We start from the raw sequence: 19,618 nt of genomic DNA on the forward strand, positions 1-19,618 counted from the left end.
AAAATGATCTATAGGTGGTACATGACCCCAGTCAAGCTAGCAAAAATCTATCATGTGCCTGATAATAAGTGTTGGAAGTGTAAGGAATCTGAAGGTACTTTCTACCACCTTTGGTGGACGTGCCCGAAGATTAAGGCTTTCTGGGAAATGATATATAATGAAATGAAAAAGGTGCTAAAATGTACCTTCCCTAAGAAACCAGAGGCCTTTCTCTTGGGCATTAGTAACCAATTGGTGTTGAAGAAAGATAGAACTTTTTTTATGTACACTACTACAGCAGCAAGAATACTCGTCGCAAAGCATTGGAAGACCCAAGATCTACCCACCCTGGAAGAATGGCAGATTAAGGTGATAGACTATATGACATTGGCTGAAATGACCGACAGAATCCGTGGACAGGGGAAAGAGACGGCGGATGAAGACTGGAAGAAATTTAAAATTTATCTTAAGAAATATTATAAAATTAATGAATGCTAAAATGTTGAGGTTCTTAGTAAGAAAAGGAGATTACAGCGACAAAAGATTAAGTAAAAGAAAAGAACAAATAAGGAACAAAATTTGATAAAATTCAGTTTAGGACTTGCTGAAACAATTTTGGAAATTGGGATGTAGAAAGGGGAGGTTTGGGGGAGTCAGAGAAATGAGGCTTATGAAAAAAGGAGATGAAATTATACATGTTTGTTTTGTCTTTTTATTTGTTTGTATTGTTTATAAAAAATTTGTAAAATCAATAAAAAAAATTATAAAAAAGAGAAAAGCTAAAGCACAGAATGAACTCAGGCTTGCTAGAGAGGTTAAAAGCAACAAAAAAGGCTTTTATGGGTATGTCCATAGCAAAAGGAAGAACAAAGAAACAGTGGGGTCACTCACAGGAGAAGGTGGTGAAATGCAGACAGCGGACAAAGAAAGAGCTAAACTCCTCAATGCCTTCTTTGCCTCAGTCTTTTCCGATAAAGAAAACAATGCCCGACCTGAAGAATTTGGAGCAAATGATTCAGCAAAGGAAACACAACCCAGAATAACTAAGGAGATAGTACAAGAATACTTGGCTAGTTTAGATGTATTCAAGTCTCCAGGGCCAGATGAACTGCATCCAAGAGTATTAAAAGAACTGGCAGATGTGATCTCAGAACCACTGGCAGTCATCTTTGAGAATTCCTGGAGAACAGGCGAAGTCCCGGCAGACTGGAGGAGGGCAAATGTTCTCCCTATTTTCAAAAAGGGGAAAAGAGAGGACCCAAATAATTACCGCCCAGTCAGTCTGACATCAATACCAGGGAAGATTCTGGAGCAGATCATTAAGCAAACTGTCTGTGAGCACCTAGAAAGGAATGCTGTGATCACCAATAGTCAGCATGGATTTCTGAAAAATAAGTCATGTCAGACTAACCTGATCTCGTTTTTTGACAGAATCACAAGCCTGGTAGATGAAGGGAATGCAGTGGATGTAGCCTACCTTGATTTCAGCAAGGAATTTGAAAAGGTGCCCCATGATATTCTTGTAAAGAAGCTGGTAAAATGTGGTCTTGACTATGCTACCACTCAGTGGATTTGTAACTGGCTGACTGACCGAACCCAAAGGGTGCTCATCAATGGTTCCTCTTCATCCTGGAGAAGAGTGACTAGTGGGGTGCCACAGGGTTCTGTCTTGATCAACGACTTGGATGATGGACTCAAGGGCATCCTGATCAAATTTGCAGATGACACCAAACTGGGAGGGGTGGCTAACACCCCAGAGGACAGGATCACACTTCAAAACGACCTTGACAGATTAGAGAACTGGGCAAAAACAAACAAGATGAATTTTAACAGGGAGAAATGTAAAGTATTGCACTTGGGCAAAAAAAAAATGAGAGGCACAAATACAAGATGGGTGACACCTGGCTTGAGAGCAGTACATGCGAAAATGATCTAGGAGTCTTGGTTGACCACAAACTTGACATGAGCCAACAGTGTGACGCGGCAGCTAAAAAAGCCAATGCAATTCTGGGCTGCATCAACAGGAGTATAGCATCTAGATCAAGGGAAGTAATAGTGTCACTGTATTCTGCTCTGGTCAGACCTCACCTGGAGCACTGTGTCCAGTTCTGGGCACCACAGTTCAAGAAGGACACTGACAAACTGGAACGTGTCCAGAGGAGGGCAACCAAAATGGTCAAAGGCCTGGAAACGATGCCTTATGAGGAACGGCTAAGGGAGCTGGGCATGTTTAGCCTGGAGAAGAGGAGGTTAAGGGGTGATATGATAGCCATGTTCAAATATATAAAAGGATGTGACATAGAGGAGGGAGAAAGGTTGTTTTCTGCTGCTCCAGAGAAGCGGACACGGAGCAATGGATCCAAACTACAAGAAAGAAGATTCCACCTAAACATTAGGAAGAACTTCCTGACAGTAAGAGCTGTTCGACAGTGGAATTTGCTGCCAAGGAGTGTGGTGGAGTCTCCTACTTTGGAGGTCTTTAAGCAGAGGCTTGACAACCATATGTCAGGAGTGCTCTGATGGAGTTTCCTGCTTGGCAGGGGGTTGGACTCGATGGCCCTTGTGGTCTCTTCCAACTCTATGATTCTATGATTCTATGACTCTCCCACGCACTGGACCTCTTGGGAAGGAGGCACATGAAGAAGGGCCTCAGAAGGTGATTGTAGGGTCCGGGGAGTGTCTTGCTTTGGGGGGTCAGATCCCTCCCACGGTGGCAGCCAAGAGGCAGAGAAAGGATAAAAGTTCTTACCAAGCAATTTATTCAGTAATTCACAAAGCGTGACAAAGGAATGCAGTCTTCCCTAAATAATGGCATTGCTCCAAGTAAAGTCCCCTCCCCTCCAGGTCTCCCCTATTCTACGTCACTCCTGCATCGGCTTATCTGAGCTGTCTGACTCTGCGCTCTCTGTTCTGCTACCCTCGATGCCCACCTGGCCCCGGAAGGGGGCTGGTCAGGAATCCTTACCAAGGGCACTGAGTCTGTCAGCTGTCTCTCCCCTGGTGCTGCTGCTTCTTCTGCTCTTCCTCTCCCAATATTTCCCAGCTTCTCCCCTCTGCAGCCTCTCAGTTATGCCCTTCTGCAAACCACTGTTCTAAATCTATACTGCCCTCCTGTTCTCAGGCTGGTTCAGGAGAAGGGGGGGTCCCCACCATTCCTCCTTAGTCCAGCCCCTGACCAGTAGGAGAGAGTCAGTCCTTGGTATTGTGATCCTGAGCCCTTTAAGGCTGGCACACAGCAACACAAGCAACAGGCAATTCCTGCACTCTTCTACATCCAAACAAACACTTTTTTTAAAAAAAAAAGGAAAGTAGCCGCTTGTCACTCCTGCATGTGGCAGTGAACAATTAGAGCAGTGAGCATGACATATACACCCCTTTCCAAAAACTCCTGTATGGCTAGAGCAGCTGCCTGGCCAGGATGTGGCAAACCAGCCCTGGCACCCCTCCCTGCTTTTCAAAAGCCCCTGCCTACAAGAGAATGTCTCCTGCTCCTTTTTGTTAAGCAGCAAAGCAAAGAGAAGGCAAATGGGAATGACACCTTTCAGGTCTCCCACTTTTTCAAAAGGCAGCCCAAGCAGGGGAAGTGAAATGGCCTCAACACTTCTCCCACCCTTTGGGATGATGCAGAAGGATGCCCAGGCTTCCATCAGAGTTGCCACTGCTGCAAACCGTAGGAAGGAAAAACAAAGAAGCTGTGATCCTACTTCTGCTAATGGTAAGACATGCTGGACATTTCCTCCTCTCCCTGGAGAAATTCAATGAAATCCCACTTTCTCTGCCCATAAATAAGCTGGAGGAGTTTTAAAGACTGTTGCTCAAAGCTCTGTTTCAAATATTCCTGAAGAGGCTTCTGTTGCCATTCTTCAAAATGAACACAAACTAAAGTCTGAAGCGAATATTTTCTTCTCGTTAACTTTTTTTTTTTGACACATTAGTACACCAGAACTGCAACATGAAGGAGGCATCTCCTCAGCTTCATCTCTGGCCCCATATCTGCATACATTTGGGAGGCAGATTCCCTGGAGTCACTTGCAAGGAACAGCCCTTGGAGAAGCAGCTGTGTCTTAGCTGGAAGGATTTGTGCATCGAAAAGCCAGGATGGTAAGCAGAATTGTAATAATAATAATAATAATAATAATAATAATAATAATATGCCACCCATCTGGATTGTCCCAGCCACTCTGAGCACCTTACAACAAATTATGGTTTTATGTGTTAGTGTATACAACAGTTTCTTACAATTGGATCTTGTAAAATGCTGGAAAAGTTGCAGTGGAAAGGCAGATTTACACGGATCAGCAGCGAAAGGATAAGGTGCTTGAACGTTTCTCTGTCCTCTTTGACCTTTGGACCATCTACTGTCTGCCCTGCATTCATCCTGTGCCTGCAGACCTTTCATGGTTTCCTGGTGGTTTCTTTGGAACTTTGCAGAGGATTGGTTTGGGTTTTTAATAAAAACTAGATTTTAGAAGTAGGCTTCTGAAAACCTTTACAAATCAAGTTAACTAGCATAACATTTCTGAGTGCAGAATTCATTTTTTCTTGGGAGGGGAGTCACAAATACACCCAACACAGATTCTGGGTATTTTGGAGTGGCAATTCTGTGCCATTTTTTAAAAATGCTCAGTCTCTCAGTATTAGCCTCAACACAAGTTTGCAGAGGCCCAGTTTGAGGGCCGGAGTGGGGGCAGTTCAGAGACCTGGGGCAGCAGCTGCGGCTGCCCAGAGGACTCCCAAGGAGGGGGAAGAAGAGAGGAGGCTGAGGGAACCCTCCACAAGGGAGGGGTGAGGGGCTACCGGCTCTGCAGGCAAGAGGTGACACAACTGGGCTCCTGAGCCCCACAGGAGTCCGCAGAAATAATGTAGTTGATCAAGGGAGCTGTGGACTCAAAAAGGTTGAAAACCTCTGCTCTAGCCAATTATCCCAAACTGTCTTTGACGCTGAAAAAAAGACACACAAACACAGTATAGCTCAACTCCTGTTTCTTGGGTAGCTCACTGACAGTGCCAGAATGAGGCTGGTGTAGGCAGTTCCCCCACCCAGGTCTCCAAGCTGAGCGGGTGAAACGTATTAATAATAAAACCTATATTTATACGGGTACCTACTCAAAGTTAAACCCTGGGTTATTGAGTTGCTGCAGCTATGACATATCGCACTTGAGAGCATGCACTGAATGGAAGGCAGGAGGCAGAAGGATGCCAAATGAATCTTTGGGGCGCCAAATTTTGTCCTCGCTCCGGGCGCCATATTCCTAAAGTCTGCCCCTGCCACTGAGTGCGATGCCTTTTTGTGCACCTCAATGGAGCTGAAGTTCCTCCTCCTTGTGCTTGTTTTTCAGAAAGATCTCCTCAGCCTGACTGTCCTCTGTTTCAGCCTGGCTTCCTGCTGTGGATTCTGCTTCCAAGAAGTGCAGAAAATAAGGGTTAGAAATGGTAAGGCTACAGTGGGTGACTACCTGTTCCTTTTGTTAGGGAGATTGCTGGCCAGTGGTCCTTAAGGGCCCATGTGGGGTGGTCAGTTTACTAAAGACAGTCCTCTATCTGGAGGGGGTCAGGGGCAGTTCTCTAGATGAAGAAGCCCTCTTTTGGAAGCAATGGCTGGTCCAAGATCAGTTCAAAGAAAAATTAGAGCAGGGGCCCTGAAGTTGCTCACCAACAATGAGCACCTAGGAAGCCAACCAGTTAGCCATACATATACATTGCACCTATACATACACAATAGCAGGTGCAAAGTTTGTGCAAATCTGTGCCCTCTGTTAGTAATGTCTTTCCTCTTTTTTGTGATCCATTAGTGGCCACTCATTGATATATCTTTAGAGGAGCAAACTGTTAGATCAGGGGTCAGCAAACTTTTTCAGCCGTGGGCCGGTCCATCGTCCCTCAGACCATGTGGTGGGCCGGACTGTATTTTGAAAAAAAATATGAACAAATTCCTATGCCCCACAAATAACCCAGAGATTCATTTCAAATAAAAGGACACATTCTACTCATGTAAAAAGATGCTGGTTCCTGGACCGTCCACAGGCCGGAGTGAGAAGGCAATTGGGCCGCATCCAGCCCCTGGGCCTTAGGTTTCCTACCCCTGTGTTAGATGGTTTCCTGTTGATAAAGAGATGCCCTTGAATGTGCCAAGGTCAGAGGCAGTGTCCCTCTGAACAGCACTCCACGCCACCCAGTGCAGGCATGGGGGGGGAGCGAGGGGTGAAGGACAAATGAAGCCCACCCAGCCCCCGCCAGAGTGACACCAGCCCCAAGTGGCATGGCTGTTGCACCCCCCTCCCCAGCTCCGAACCTTGTGAGGCTCACACAAGGCTGGGATTGAAGGGCGCATGGTTGCCGCGTCCCCGCACCCCCTCCCTGAGCAGCCTTGCAAAGCTCGGATCGAGGGAGGGCGGCACAAGAAGGGCGCAACAGCCATGGCATGCTGGGGGGCCTGCACTGGGGCACCTGCTTCACACCCCTTCAGAAACCTGCGCCCAGGGCCAGGGCCCCTCTGGCTCTTCAATCTGCAGAGTTCATTTTATTTATTTATTTAGAGAGAGAGAGCGTGCAAGTTTTTAGCATTTGTAGAAACTGAGATCAACATGTCCGCAGACGTATTAATCATTTTATTGCTTGCTGGGGTCCTTTTGGAGAAAGGATGAGATATAAACAAAATAAAAAAATTAAATAAAATGATATGCAGGTGCTATTCTCATCATTTTTTTAAAAAGTGAAAAGCTTACCTACTCCTACCTTTCAGTTATTTATTTTATTTGGAGTATTTGCTTTGCTCTCATCTCTCTCTTGAAAAAAATCCAATGGACATCAGTAGGAGTTCCTATCTCCAAGTCTCACTTTTCCCCCATAGATCACTTTATTTTGGTCATTCCATTGCCTGCTGGTAGGTGGAGGGGCTTGGTGGAACCTTGACCAGTTAGGCAAGAGTGGGAGATGGATGAGGTCCCCCCTGCACAATTCTTTAAGGTGCCATATATTATCCCCATGTCTCTTTGTGACTATGGCCTGGTTCAGATGCTCAGTGGCCCTGGCAGGATTGCCTGTGTCTGAGGCCACTGCCATTTGCACATGCTCACATCATCTTAGAAACATGGCTCTGTGAATACAACTGCATATCTCAGCCCCACGGAGGCCTGAGGATTCTCCTCATGAGGCTCCATGCTCCCTCACATGGGGCAAACAAAGGAGCATGTGAGATATTTGTGCAACAGGCATCATTTTGAATACAGTTATCTTGTGTCTGGTTTCCCTGTTTGATGCTAACATGATAAAAAAGCAACAACAGCTCCATAAAGGAAGCAGCGGAAAGTTTCTTTCTTGTTTCCTTTTCAAACAAAGAAGCTTGTCTTATTTCTCTAGCAAGTGTCCTTCATGCATTCCATGGCAGTATCTGTTTCACAGGTTAAGCCTGGGAATGTGAGAGCTATTATGTAGATTCCTGGTGACATAAGCCTTCTTTCATGAAACCCATTTCCCTTGCCTTAAAATTCCCTGGTGTCCAGGGGATCCCCGACACTGAGAGCATGTTATATATAAAAAATAGCTAGTAAATCATTGCATCACATAGCAAGGAAGTGTATACGCTGTGTTTAGAACCCCACAACCTGATTCCCTTTTGCCTATCAGGTGTTTAGTGGGGTGCATCTGAAAGGGGGAAAAGGTTTGACTTTGTGCAAAGTGTGCAATTACCGTACATTTCCTGGGTAATTACATTTCCTGGGTTTCATTGATACTTGGAGATTGATGCTATTGCCAAGGAGATTGGTGGGATTTCTTCTCCCCCACCCCAGGTGAACTCCTGCGTCCAAGTGAGTGTACGGATATATATGACGGGAGCCAGCATCCATTGGGAACTGCCTGGAATACAGCTGAGTGCATGCGATGTGAATGCAAGGAAGGAGGAATGGAATGCTGTGCCAGGTAGGCAAAAACCCTGAGTGGGATTGGATTCATTCACCCTTTTGAAAGTAGGGTATTAGGAGTGGAAGCAGCAGCCCCTCTCTCCCGCTGCACATAGGGCAGGGCCTTTAGAAGTGGGAGATCAACAGTAGGTAGCTCCAGAACCAGCTAATTTTAGCTTTGCCTCCATGTTGCTTCCTGCTGAGTTTTGCTGAGACGAAGGAGGAGGAAGCTGCCAAGGCAGTGCCACCCCTGGACTGATTTGCAAGTAGGCAGGCAGGTTTGGTCAGACTGAGGTGGGTGGGTCAGGGCATTTGCCCTAATGGACCAGCCTCCACCAGGCAGGGCAAAGAGCAGTTGGAAGGAGAGCTTGTAGCCTCTGTAGGCGGGTGGAGATTTCTGCCATCATTTGAGAGGGTAGCACATGCCCAGCTCTGACGATAATTCTGCATATGGATCCAAACAGTTCCTTCCTTAGTATTCCTCAAAAAAGAAACAACAAGCCCTGATACCCTCAGCATCATAGGAAGCTGCCTTATACAGAGTCAGACCATCGGTCCATTTACAGGGCTCAGCACTGTCTGCTGTGACTGGCACTGGCTTTGCAGGGTTTCAGGCGGGGGCCCAGGTAGGCTGGCCCTCCCTGGAGAACCCCACAACCTCTTTTAGTGCTCAGCTCTGCTCCAGAAAGTACAAAGAGGGGTCTGAGCACAGTGCAGAGTCACTTTGCCTCACCATTGCAGGATAGTCCCTAGCCCTAAGCTAGTTGGGACTGTGTAGTTGACCGCCAACACTATGAATTGGAACCAGAAACAAACTGGAAGCCAATGCAACTGATGTAAGACCAGTATAACATGGTCTTAAAGACATACAGTACACCAGAAAGCAAAGCAACTGTTGCCTTTTGTCCAAAGCTGCAGTTTCTGAACATTCTCCCAGGGCAGCTCCAGGGAAAGCATGTTGTAGTCATTGAGCCAGGAGATGATGAGGTGATACAGGAATGAATGCAGGTGGTACATCAGCTGCAGGTGGGCAAAATGCTCCTGGGCACACCAGCCACCCAGGCATGCAGGAGCATTGCCGAATCCAGGAGCACTCCCCAAACTCTCTTGATAGACAGGGATGGGGAACTTTAAGATTGGGGGTCAAATGTGACCCTGCAGTTCTCTCTTTCTTACCCTCAGGACCCTGGCAAGGCTCATCCTGGTCATGTCCTGTACTCCTTTCAAGTGATGTTGCCTCTCTGAAATGGGACTTTGTTGTCTGGAAAGAGAAAAGTTCTGGCTTCTGCCTGGCTGGAACATAGCCTGTGATACAAAAGAAAGAGCCCCACCCTTTGCTCTGCGCACTTTAGCCACCACTAACTTGTGCCCCTCCCCAAGTTGCCCATTGGGGAATGCAGCCCTCAACTTGAAAAGGATTCTTCACCCTGTTGTAAATCCTTATTAAGTATCTTTATGAAAAGGTGGTCCATAAATGATTTAAAAATAGTTTTTTTTCTTTTTCTTTTCAGATATGGTGGCATTCTAGATGTTGTAGGATGCAAAGCAGTGATTGATCCAGAAACGTGCCAGTATAAGTTATATAAGCTTGATGACCCCACAACGCTGTGTGCCTATTAATTTCCAGAGGGTCCTGGCAGTGTCCTCCCTGGGAGTTCACTCTCTTTTGAGGTGGCCTCTGGACAGACCCACTTTGGGGACTGTTTTAAGCCTCACCTTCCATGTGTCTCACCTGCCGAACAGCGAAACAAGGGACCGGCTTGAATTTCATATTAACTTAATGCTTGCTAAATGCTAAAACAACAGCAGCAGATTCTCACTCCCAGTAGAGAACATAAGTGATCTTCAGTTGTGGGGATGGCTTTCAACCCAAGAGCCACATCCCCTCCACACAGGGCCAGTGGGGGGGGGCAGAGGGACAAAGTTGGTGCAGCAATAGATGTGAACCTGACCTTTGTACCACAGGCTACATTCCAGTTCCACAAATCTAGGGTGTCTCCCCCATCTTCCCCACATATCTCTCTGAACAATACGGTTCAGAATCACATTCTTGCAGATCAAAGCATTTGAGGAGGGGGCAGAGCAGGGCCAGAGAGGGTGTGGCCTGAGAAGGAGACAGGATTCGGGGAGATCCTGACATGGGATGGATAGCGAGGCCTCCAGGGTTGCCTGGATCCCCCAGGCCTGCAGACCCACCACCACCACCACCTAAGGAACACTGACACCATTGGTTACCAGATATGAAGAAGAAGAAGAAGAAGAAGAAGAAGAGTTTGGATTTGATATCCCGCCTTTCACTCCCCTTCAGGAGTCTCAAAGCGGCTAACATTCTCCTTTCCCTTCCTCCCCCACAACAAACACTCTGTGAGGTGAGTGGGGCTGGGAGACTTCACAGAAGTGTGACTGGCCCAAGGTCACCCAGCAGCTGCATGTGGAGGAGCGGAGACTTTATCACAGAAGAACATCTTGGAAACATTTTCAACTACAGTAGTCTGACTAGGAAAAACTGGCAGGGACATGTTAGGATACCTACAGCAAGTTCCTTTGCATGTTTACTTTGAAGTAAGTCCCCTCTGTTCCTTGTGGTGGAAGTGAAGAGAGTTGGACCTGGTTTCACAGCTCTCTGTGCAGAAGAGCACATTCCTCTGTGGCCTACCCTCATGCCCGATGCCCTCCTGTTTCTTTGCTACCGGAATAAAACAACTTGATTTGTAATTCAAGGCAGCCTTCACAACCTCCAATCTGTGTTGTAGTTAGCAATAAATATGGAGGAGGCAGTGGCATAGCGTGGGGGGTGCAGGGGGGGCCGGCCGCACCGGGCGCAACATCTGGGGGTTAGGGTTAGGGGGCGCAAATCCACAGGTTAGGGGGCGCAAATTACTTGCCTTGCCCCGGGTGCTGACAACCCACGCTACGCCACTGGGAGGAGGGGAAGTCAGGTAAAAGCCAAACTTGCTCTGTTGTTTCAGCTGTAGCAGGAGAATGAAAGCAAATCCCCACCCTATAGTTAAAGCACATTCAATGCACACAGCTGCCCCCCCCAAGAATCCTGGGAACTGTAGTCCCCCCCCCTCACAGAGCTATACAGTAGGACATTGGAAAAGAAGCAAAGAAAATAAAGGGACTGTCTGGATGCTGTTATGTTTCTCATTTCTATAGTGAACGAATAAAAGCTAATCTTCACACTGCTCTCCATTGATATCTTTTCTTTAAAATGTTACTGTCATTTGATAGTTTCATCACTGCAGCTATTTTCCATGCTGTTTATTCCATGAATAATCAAGAGTCACACCAAACATATTTTAGTTGCACACAATAATTTGTGGATTTTAATTCATTACATTTATCCATTAATCCATATCCTTGTCTTTCAAAATATCCAGATTGCATGCTTCAGGATGAAGAAGCAGTTAGAAATAGTGGCATATGAAGGGCAGAGCAATCCTCCCCTCCCCATCCTAATACCCAACCCAGTGCTTTCAGGGGTTAGGATTCAGTGCAGCTGCTCCTCCCCTTCACTGGGATCCCCTGGGCTGTGCCAGCAGGGGAGGGGGCACCTTCAAAGAGGTGCCAATCTGCCAAAAGTGTGGAAGAGTGCATGCAACCCCTGGCAACAGCTGCTGCAAAATGGGGCAGGTCAGGTGATGGATCAACTGCATACAAGTTGTGTCCATTTCCTGGGCAGGAGCCCAATCCAGACTGGATGAACCAAGGAACTGGTGCAGTGAAAAGGGAATAATATATATACACCTCCTCCTCTCTCTTTCTCTTTCTCTCTCTCCCTCTCTCCTTCTGCTGTAGATGTAGTTTAGCAGGGGGCAGCAAGATTTATCTTGCCTGGGCCGGATTGGTCCCACAGAGATCCCTCCATGGGCTGGATTTTGTGTGTGTGAGCACGTGTGCCCGCAATTTTCAGCACTGCGGAAGTGAGTCCCTGCATCGCGCTGTGCCAGTTTAGTGCAGCGTGCAAGCAAGCGACTCAGTTTGGGGACGGCTCGGGGGCTGGTCAAACGACCTCTGTGGGCCGCCTCTGGCCCATGGGCCTTAGGTTGCTGACCCCTGTAGTGGAGAATCCTCCACTGCTTGCCTTCCTGGTTAGACAGGAAATGCATTGTAAATGCAAACGCATCTGCAAATGTTGTAGAGCTGTAGAAGAAGAAGAAGAAGAAGAAGAAGAAGAAGAAGAAGAAGAAGAAGAGTTTGGATTTGATATCCCGCCTTTCACTCCCCTTCAGGAGTCTCAAAGCGGCTAACATTCTCCTTTCCCTTCCTCCCCCACAACAAACACTCTGTGAGGTGAGTGGGGCTGAGAGACTTCACAGAAGTGTGACTGGCCCAAGGTCACCCAGCAGCTGCATGTGGAGGAGCGGAGACACGAACCCGGTTTCCCAGATTACGTGACTACCGCTCTTAACCACTACACCACACTGGCTCCACACTGTAGTGAACAAAACTGAGAGGCAGTGTTTAAAACTGGGATTAGGATCATGAAAGACGATAATCTGTGTTGTTTTTGGTAGCCTTCCAAACACTGCCCTGGGACAACAGGAATTCTACCCTGAGGAAAGTGTTGCCAAACAAAGTGAATTTGCACAACCCCCTTTCTAAAATCTGGCTTTTCAAGGAGGGGTGTTGGTGCCAGATCCTTGACTAGAACGGATGGACTGGGAGTCAGAGAGGACAGGGAATGTTTCTGAAGCCCATTTTGGCAAGACCAAATATAGTTGCATCGTCACAACAATCTTCACAGCATTTCCATAGAGAACAGATTAAAGATTTGGATATCTGGCCTTCCTGAAACACAAAAGCATTAGTTGACTTTCTAGTTTTGCTGTGCAGATGGAAAGTCTTCATGGTGAGAAATGGCTCCTAAAGAAAAGGAGTGTTCTATGGTAATGGCAGCAAGGAATCTACATTTATAAAAGGAGGAAAAGCCAAATGAAGGGCAGAGGTTGGATGGCCATCTGTCTTGGGTGCTTTAGTTGAGATTCCTGTGATATCATTCTTATTAGTGGATGCAGAGGCCAATAAAGAAGATGCCTACAGAGGCCTCCGCTGCCAACTGATGGTGCCCTTCTCTCAACCCCTTCACTTACCTGAAAGAGAGAGAGAGAGAAGCCATTCCTGCATGCATAGAATAGTCCAGGGGTCAGCAACCCGCGGCTCCAGAGCCACATGTGGCTCTTTTACACCTTTGCCGCGGCTCCGGGGCGGATACTAGCGAGGGGAGGAGGCGCATTGTGCGCCCCGACACTCCCCACTGTGGCGGGCGCTGTACTGGCTATGACGTCACATGGGGGCGGTGCACGCGTTAGTCACGCACCGTCCCGACGTCACCTTCCCGCCCGCTGTCAGATCGGAGAGCAGCGGCACGCATGTTTGTGGCTCCCAGTTTTTTTCCTTCGGAAACGGGTCCAAGTGGCTCTTTTTGTCTTAAAGGTTGCAGACCCCTGGAATAGTCTCAGCAGGGGTGATGGCCAGTTTCCTGAGAATGGAAATCAGTTTCGTATTATGGCATCACCATTGTCACTTAAGCTTCTGAAGGCTTCAAATACAGTGGTACCTCTGGATGCGAACGGGATCCGTTCCAGAGCCCCGTTCGCATCCAGAGCAGAATGCAACCCGCGTCTGCGCGTGCGCGGGTCGTGATTCACCGCTTCCGCACATGACGTCATTTTGAGCATCTGTGCATGCGCGAGTAGCACAACCCGGAAGTAACCTATTCTGTTACTTCCGGGTCACTGCGGAGCGCAACCCGAAAATGCTCAACCCAAAACTACTTCAACCCGAGGTATGACTGTAATAAGAATTTGCAAGATCATAACAGGTGATTTCTCATTCTCTCGGAAAAGCAGAAGTTTCAGAAATAAGAAGCGGCTGAGATACAGTGCAATGACATGTACAAGACACACACTGTCTGAGGTTGCTCACGCATGCCATGCAGGTACATGGGAGGGGTCCTGGTGGGGTCCATCGCTCACTGATAGAGCACCTCCTTTGGGGGGAAGGTCTGCAGCTCAGCACCAGAGGGCACATCTGTCCATTTCATTTCCCCTCAGGTTCTCATTTTCCTAAGCCTCAATTTCGTCTTCCACATGTTAGGGAGATTGCTGGTTACTTAATGGCCTAGGTAGGCTGGTCAGTTTACTGAGGACAGTCCTCTATTCTGCCCACAAGGCTCTATGCTATGGTTACCAGACGTCCCCATTTCCCGGGGACAGTCCCCAGATATACAAATCTGTCCCCGGACAAAATCTGTCCCCAGAATGTCCCCGGATTTCATTTAATCTCCCTGGATTTATATTTTAAGTGTTGTAGATTTATTAGTAGGGAATGAATGTTGTGTGATTAATTCAACGGCACAAGACACATCATATGGGGACTTCCAGCGAGGCAAAATGGCGGGCACCATGGCAGCAAGTAGCTCCTGAAGCCAGCCAGAGCCAACTGCACTACCAGGCTGGCAGACTGCTGCTGCGGCCGCCACTGCCAAGGGGGAACTGGGGGTGCCTGGCACATCAAGTGGGGGGACCGCTGACACCCCCCCTGTGACCCAAATCAAGCCAGGTGCAAGAGTGTGTGGCCAACTGCCCAGTGGAGCTCTGGTGCCAGGAAAACCCTGGAGCCGACGCAGGGAGAAGGAGGAGCAGAGAAGGAGAAGGAAGAGAGAGAAAGAGGAAGGAGAAAAAAGAGAGGAGCCCCGACCTTGCCGCGCCACTGCTGCCTCTCAGGAGGAAAGGTAGGAGAGCACCGGAAGGGCAAGGACACGTGGCCAAGCCCAGGTCCGACCCGAGCCTACTCCACGGCAGCTAGCACTCCAGAGTAAGGTCGCATGACAGAGGAGACCACAGAAGAGAAGATATCTTAATATTTTATTTTTCCCCCAAAATGAATTTTTATTGGTTTATCATTATATATACATATAAACAAATACAAAATATAATACATAAATTACATGTGTCATATCCAGTCCATGAATCATACATATATTACATAGCTGTTTTAAGCTCCACTGAGCCTTAGACTTCCATCCACTCCTTTGGTAAGTATCAAATAAATTCTGGAATCACATATTTTCTCTCCTTTACTTATTAGCCGTTCGCTGTTAGAGTTATTCCAGTCCCGCCAGTGTTGTCAAAGTTCTACAATTAGTTCTTATATACGTCAAATATTTATTCCAGTTGTCATGAAATTTTTGTTTGTCCTGATCCCTTAATCTTCCTGTTATTTTAGCTAGCTCAGCATAGTTTATCATCTTGACTTGCCAGTCACTTATAGTAGGTATTACCTCCATTTTCCAGTTTTGTGCTAACATGGATATCTTAATTTTTAAATAACTTTTTAAAAATATATTTTCTCTCTTTTTTTAAAAAAAAGTTTCCCTTGATTCTTTGAAAAAATCTGGTAACCTTACTCTATCCACCCTTGCAAGCGGCAGATTTAGGAGCATGTGAGGCTTTTTTACAAGCACCAACCATCTTGAATACTGTAATAGATCTGTGGTGCTAAATGTTTAGGTACAGTAGTACCTTGGTTTTCGAATGTAATCCATTCCAGAAGACCTTCGAGTACTGAAACATTTGAAAACCGAAAACACAATAGCCGACAGCTAGGCCTCGGGATCTTGCACTCGGCGGAAGTCACGTGGCATGTTCGACTTCCGAGGCGTGTTCGAAAACTGAAGCATTTATTTCTGGGTTTACGGCATTCAAAAACCAAAATGTCTGTTAACAGAGAAGTTCGGAAACTGAGGTACCACTGTATAGTAAATATCAGGATTTAATTAGAACTTCTTTGTTATAACTGGAAAATGTTATAAGACAGCTTCAATGTGTCTTAGAAAGGAGGCTATGCAAGGGTTTAATTAGTGTTTATGTGTAAAGACTGTGTGTCAGACTTTGAGATCCATGGATATTGGAATGTGTATACCTACCTCTGTGTATCAGCAATTAGCATGTGAAGAGTTAATTAATCTATGTAAATGTCCTAAGTGTGTACCAGTCTGTAATCCTACTCCATCAACAAGTGTTGACGAATTCAGGGGAACTCCTTTGTTACGTGACACCTGCGGGGATTACTCATTAGTAATCTTGGCCCTGTTGCCATATGTAAGGTGAGCATTCCACTTCTCATTATATGTGGTACATTTATGGCACCAAAATTGTGTCCCTGGGTCTTCAGTTTCTCATCTTGCTAATGACACTGTAATCTCTGCATTGTGCAGAGGTCTACCAAATATTCTGGAAGAACAAGAACCAGGGATTTTCCTTGTTCTTGTTTAACTCATGTTTAGCCAATGTTTAACTCATACTGCCCAGAAAATTTTCTGGAGATTGTGTTGCTCAAGGTGGCTGATGTCTAGTCAAAGTCATAATTCCTGTGTGCTCCTTCAAAAAAAAGAGTAAGCCATTTACAAGGGGTATTCATTCTCTTTGGAAGATTCCCAAACTGAAGTGAGCCAATTGGGAGAGTCAGAAGCTGCCAAAAGTGAAGGGGGTTCCCCTCTGAATCGGACTGTGCTGCATTCCAGAAGGTTTACATTCCCCAAAATTTAAGACCTATTTGCAGTTTTCTCAAATGAAAACAACACTCTCCTCCTATGTTCTCCATAGAATCATAGAATCATAGAGTTGGAAGAGACCACAAGGGCCATCGAGTCCAACCCCCTGCCAAGCAGGAAACACCATCAGAGCACTCCTGACATATGGTTGTCAAGCCTCTGCTTAAAGACCTCCAAAGTAGGAGACTCCACCACACTCCTTGGCAGCAAATTCCACTGTCGAACAGCTCTTACTGTCAGGAAGTTCTTCCTAATGTTTAGGTGGAGTCTTCTTTCTTGTAGTTTGGATCCATTGCTCCGTGTCCGCTTCTCTGGAGCAGCAGAAAACAACCTTTCTCCCTCCTCTATATGACATCCTTTTATATATTTGAACATGGCTATCATATCACCCCTTAACCTCCTCTTCTCCAGGCTAAACATGCCCAGCTCCCTTAGCTGTTCCTCATAAGGCATCGTTTCCAGGCCTTTGACCATTTTGGTTGCCCTCCTCTGGACACGTTCCAGTTTGTCAGTGTCCTTCTTGAACTGTGGTGCCCAGAACTGGACACAGTACTCCAGGTGAGGTCTGACCAGAGCAGAATACAGTGACACTATTACTTCCCTTGATCTAGATGCTATACTCCTATTGATGCAGCCCAGAATTGCATTGGCTTTTTTAGCTGCCGCGTCACACTGTTGGCTCATGTCAAGTTTGTGGTCAACCAAGACTCCTAGATCCTTTTCACATGTACTGCTCTCAAGCCAGGTGTCACCCATCTTGTATTTGTGCCTCCCATTTTTTTTGCCCAAGTGCAATACTTTACATTTCTCCCTGTTAAAGTTCATCTTGTTTGTTTTGGCCCAGTTCTCTAATCTGTCAAGGTCGTTTTGAAGTGTGATCCTGTCCTCTGGGGTGTTAGCCACCCCTCCCAGTTTGGTGTCATCTGTAATTATTTTGAAATAGGTCAATATTTTTAGTTGTTATCCATATGCCCAAGTATTTCACCTTCCTGACAATTTCGATACCTATTTGTTGTTGTAATATCTCTCGCATTGTTTGGTCCATATTTTTTGTTAAGATCTTTGTCTTCCCCCTATTTAACATAAAACCGGCCACCTCACCAAATTTTTCAATTTCCTCTATCACCTCAGTTGCATTATCCGTCGGTTCCTCCACCATTATAACCAAATCGTCCGCAAAGGCTCTAACTTTATATTCATTGCGGCCTACTGTCACCCCCTTTATCTTTTTATTTTCTCTAATTGAATTCAGAAGAATCTCCAGCACCATGATGAACAGCAGTGGCGAGAGCGGGCAGCCCTGTCTTGTACCCTTTGATATTTTAATTTCTTCTGTTGTCACATTATTTACTAACAGTTTTGCCCTTTGATCCATGTATATTGCCCTTATTCCAAATCGTCAAGAAAAATAAAAAGAAAAAAGAAAGAGAAGAAGGAATCAATTGTAGTTTCTCCCCTGTCCACCAGGGGTCTAGTAGCCAACTAACGGAGGAGTGGCAGAGAAGAAGGAAAGAGCGAAAGAAAGGAGGAAAGAAATGAGAGTTTGTTCAACTTCTCTTTTAATTTTTGCCCACCGCTTCTTCTTTAGTTTTGCCACCAACAAATAGAGGCTTTTATAAAGTTATTAAACTTGGCTGAAATATTCGGAGGACTTAGCAAAGGTGATATCCTCTTCCTCTCCTCCTTCCGCTGGTACTTCAAAGCGTTTGTAATGGAGACCCAACTTTCACGAAATGGAGACCTCCGTTGTGCAGAGCTTCCTAAATGAAACTAAGTTTCACCTCCTTCCCCCGTCACCGGGAGGGCTAAGAAGAAGCCAAAAGTAGCAAAAAATTATCTCTTTGCTCTCCCTCTAAATTCCTCTTTTTGTTAGTTACTTAATATCTTCCCATACAAACAAAGGGAATTAGAAAGGAGAGAAGAACTTTGTCCGCTAGCGTCACTCACATTTCTCTCTGCTTTGCCTATTCCTTGCGTTCAAAATGATTCCAGGTAAGGATTGTGCTCTTTTTCGACTTCTTTTTTACCCAGCCTTTCCTTTAATAGTATCCAAGCTGTTTCTCTCTTTATTAGGCTTGAGTTTCCTTTTCTTTGAGAATCCAGCCTTCTCCTACAGGCACGGGGCTTCGCTTTTTCCGGAGACAGCCATGGTTTCCCTCTGCCCGCTTCTCCCCCCGCCGTGCTCTTCGCTCCGAAAAAACGGAGTTACCTGACAGCCGAGAGGTCTGCGTTTAGGCTCTGCGGGAACCTGTGTGTCTGGACACCCACCAGACACTTTTCAGGGGACCACTGCGCCCTGTGGAACCCCTATTTTCTCCGGAAAGCTCAGGATCCTCCGCAAGGAAGAAATCCCCGCCTGCGCTGGAGTCGGGCTGAACCGGAAGTCATCGCAAGCCAGGTGTCACCCATCTTGTATTTGTGCCTCCCATTTTTTTTGCCCAAGTGCAATACTTTACATTTCTCCCTGTTAAAGTTCATCTTGTTTGTTTTGGCCCAGTTCTCTAATCTGTCAAGGTCGTTTTGAAGTGTGATCCTGTCCTCTGGGGTGTTAGCCACCCCTCCCAGTTTGGTGTCATCTGCAAATTTGATCAGGGTGCCCTTGAGTCCATCATCCAAGTTGTTGATAAAGATGTTGAATAAGACCGGGCCCAAGACAGAACCCTGTGGCACCCCACTAGTCACTCTTCTCCAGGATGAAGAGGAACCATTGATGAGCACCCTTTGGGTTCGGTCAGTCAGCCAGTTACAAATCCACTGAGTGGTAGCATAGTCAAGACCGCATTTTACCAGCTTCTTTACAAGAATATCATGGGGCACCTTGTCAAATGCCTTGCTCAAATCAAGGTAGGCTACATCCACTGTGTTCCTTTCATCTACCAGGCTTGTAATTCTGTCAAAAAACGAGATCAGGTTAGTCTGACATGACTATTTTTTCAGAAATCCATGCTGACTATTGGTGATCACAGCATTCCTTTCTAGGTGCTCACAGACGGTTTGCTTAATGATCTGCTCCAGAATCTTCCCTGGTATTGATGTCAGACTGACTGGGCGATAATTATTTGGGTCCTCTCTTTCCCCCTTTTTAAAAATAGGGACAACATTTGCCCTCCTCCAGTCTGCCGGGACTTCACCTGTTCTCCAGGAATTCTCAAAGATGACTGCCAGTGGTTCTGAGATC

At 46.4% G+C, this 19,618-nt stretch overlaps 2 long non-coding RNA genes across 2 annotated transcripts; both read left to right on the forward strand.

Moving 5' to 3' along the window:
• Positions 1-3,506: 3,506 nt before the first annotated feature.
• LOC309536494 lies at positions 3,507-10,130 on the forward strand. Its single transcript, XR_014221523.1, has 5 exons — positions 3,507-3,694; positions 3,915-4,080; positions 5,319-5,412; positions 7,770-7,899; positions 9,392-10,130. It is a non-coding gene; the product is annotated as an uncharacterized lncRNA (long non-coding RNA).
• Positions 10,131-10,329: 199 nt separating this feature from the next.
• On the forward strand, positions 10,330-11,063 carry LOC309538263. The gene is made up of 2 exons (XR_014222150.1): positions 10,330-10,654; positions 10,810-11,063. It is a non-coding gene; the product is annotated as an uncharacterized lncRNA (long non-coding RNA).
• The last annotated feature ends 8,555 nt before the right edge of the window (positions 11,064-19,618 follow it).

Source organism: Podarcis vaucheri (assembly GCF_965113315.1).
Source record: "Podarcis vaucheri genome assembly, chromosome: 7".
In the NCBI taxonomy this organism is placed as follows: domain Eukaryota; kingdom Metazoa; phylum Chordata; class Lepidosauria; order Squamata; family Lacertidae; genus Podarcis; species Podarcis vaucheri.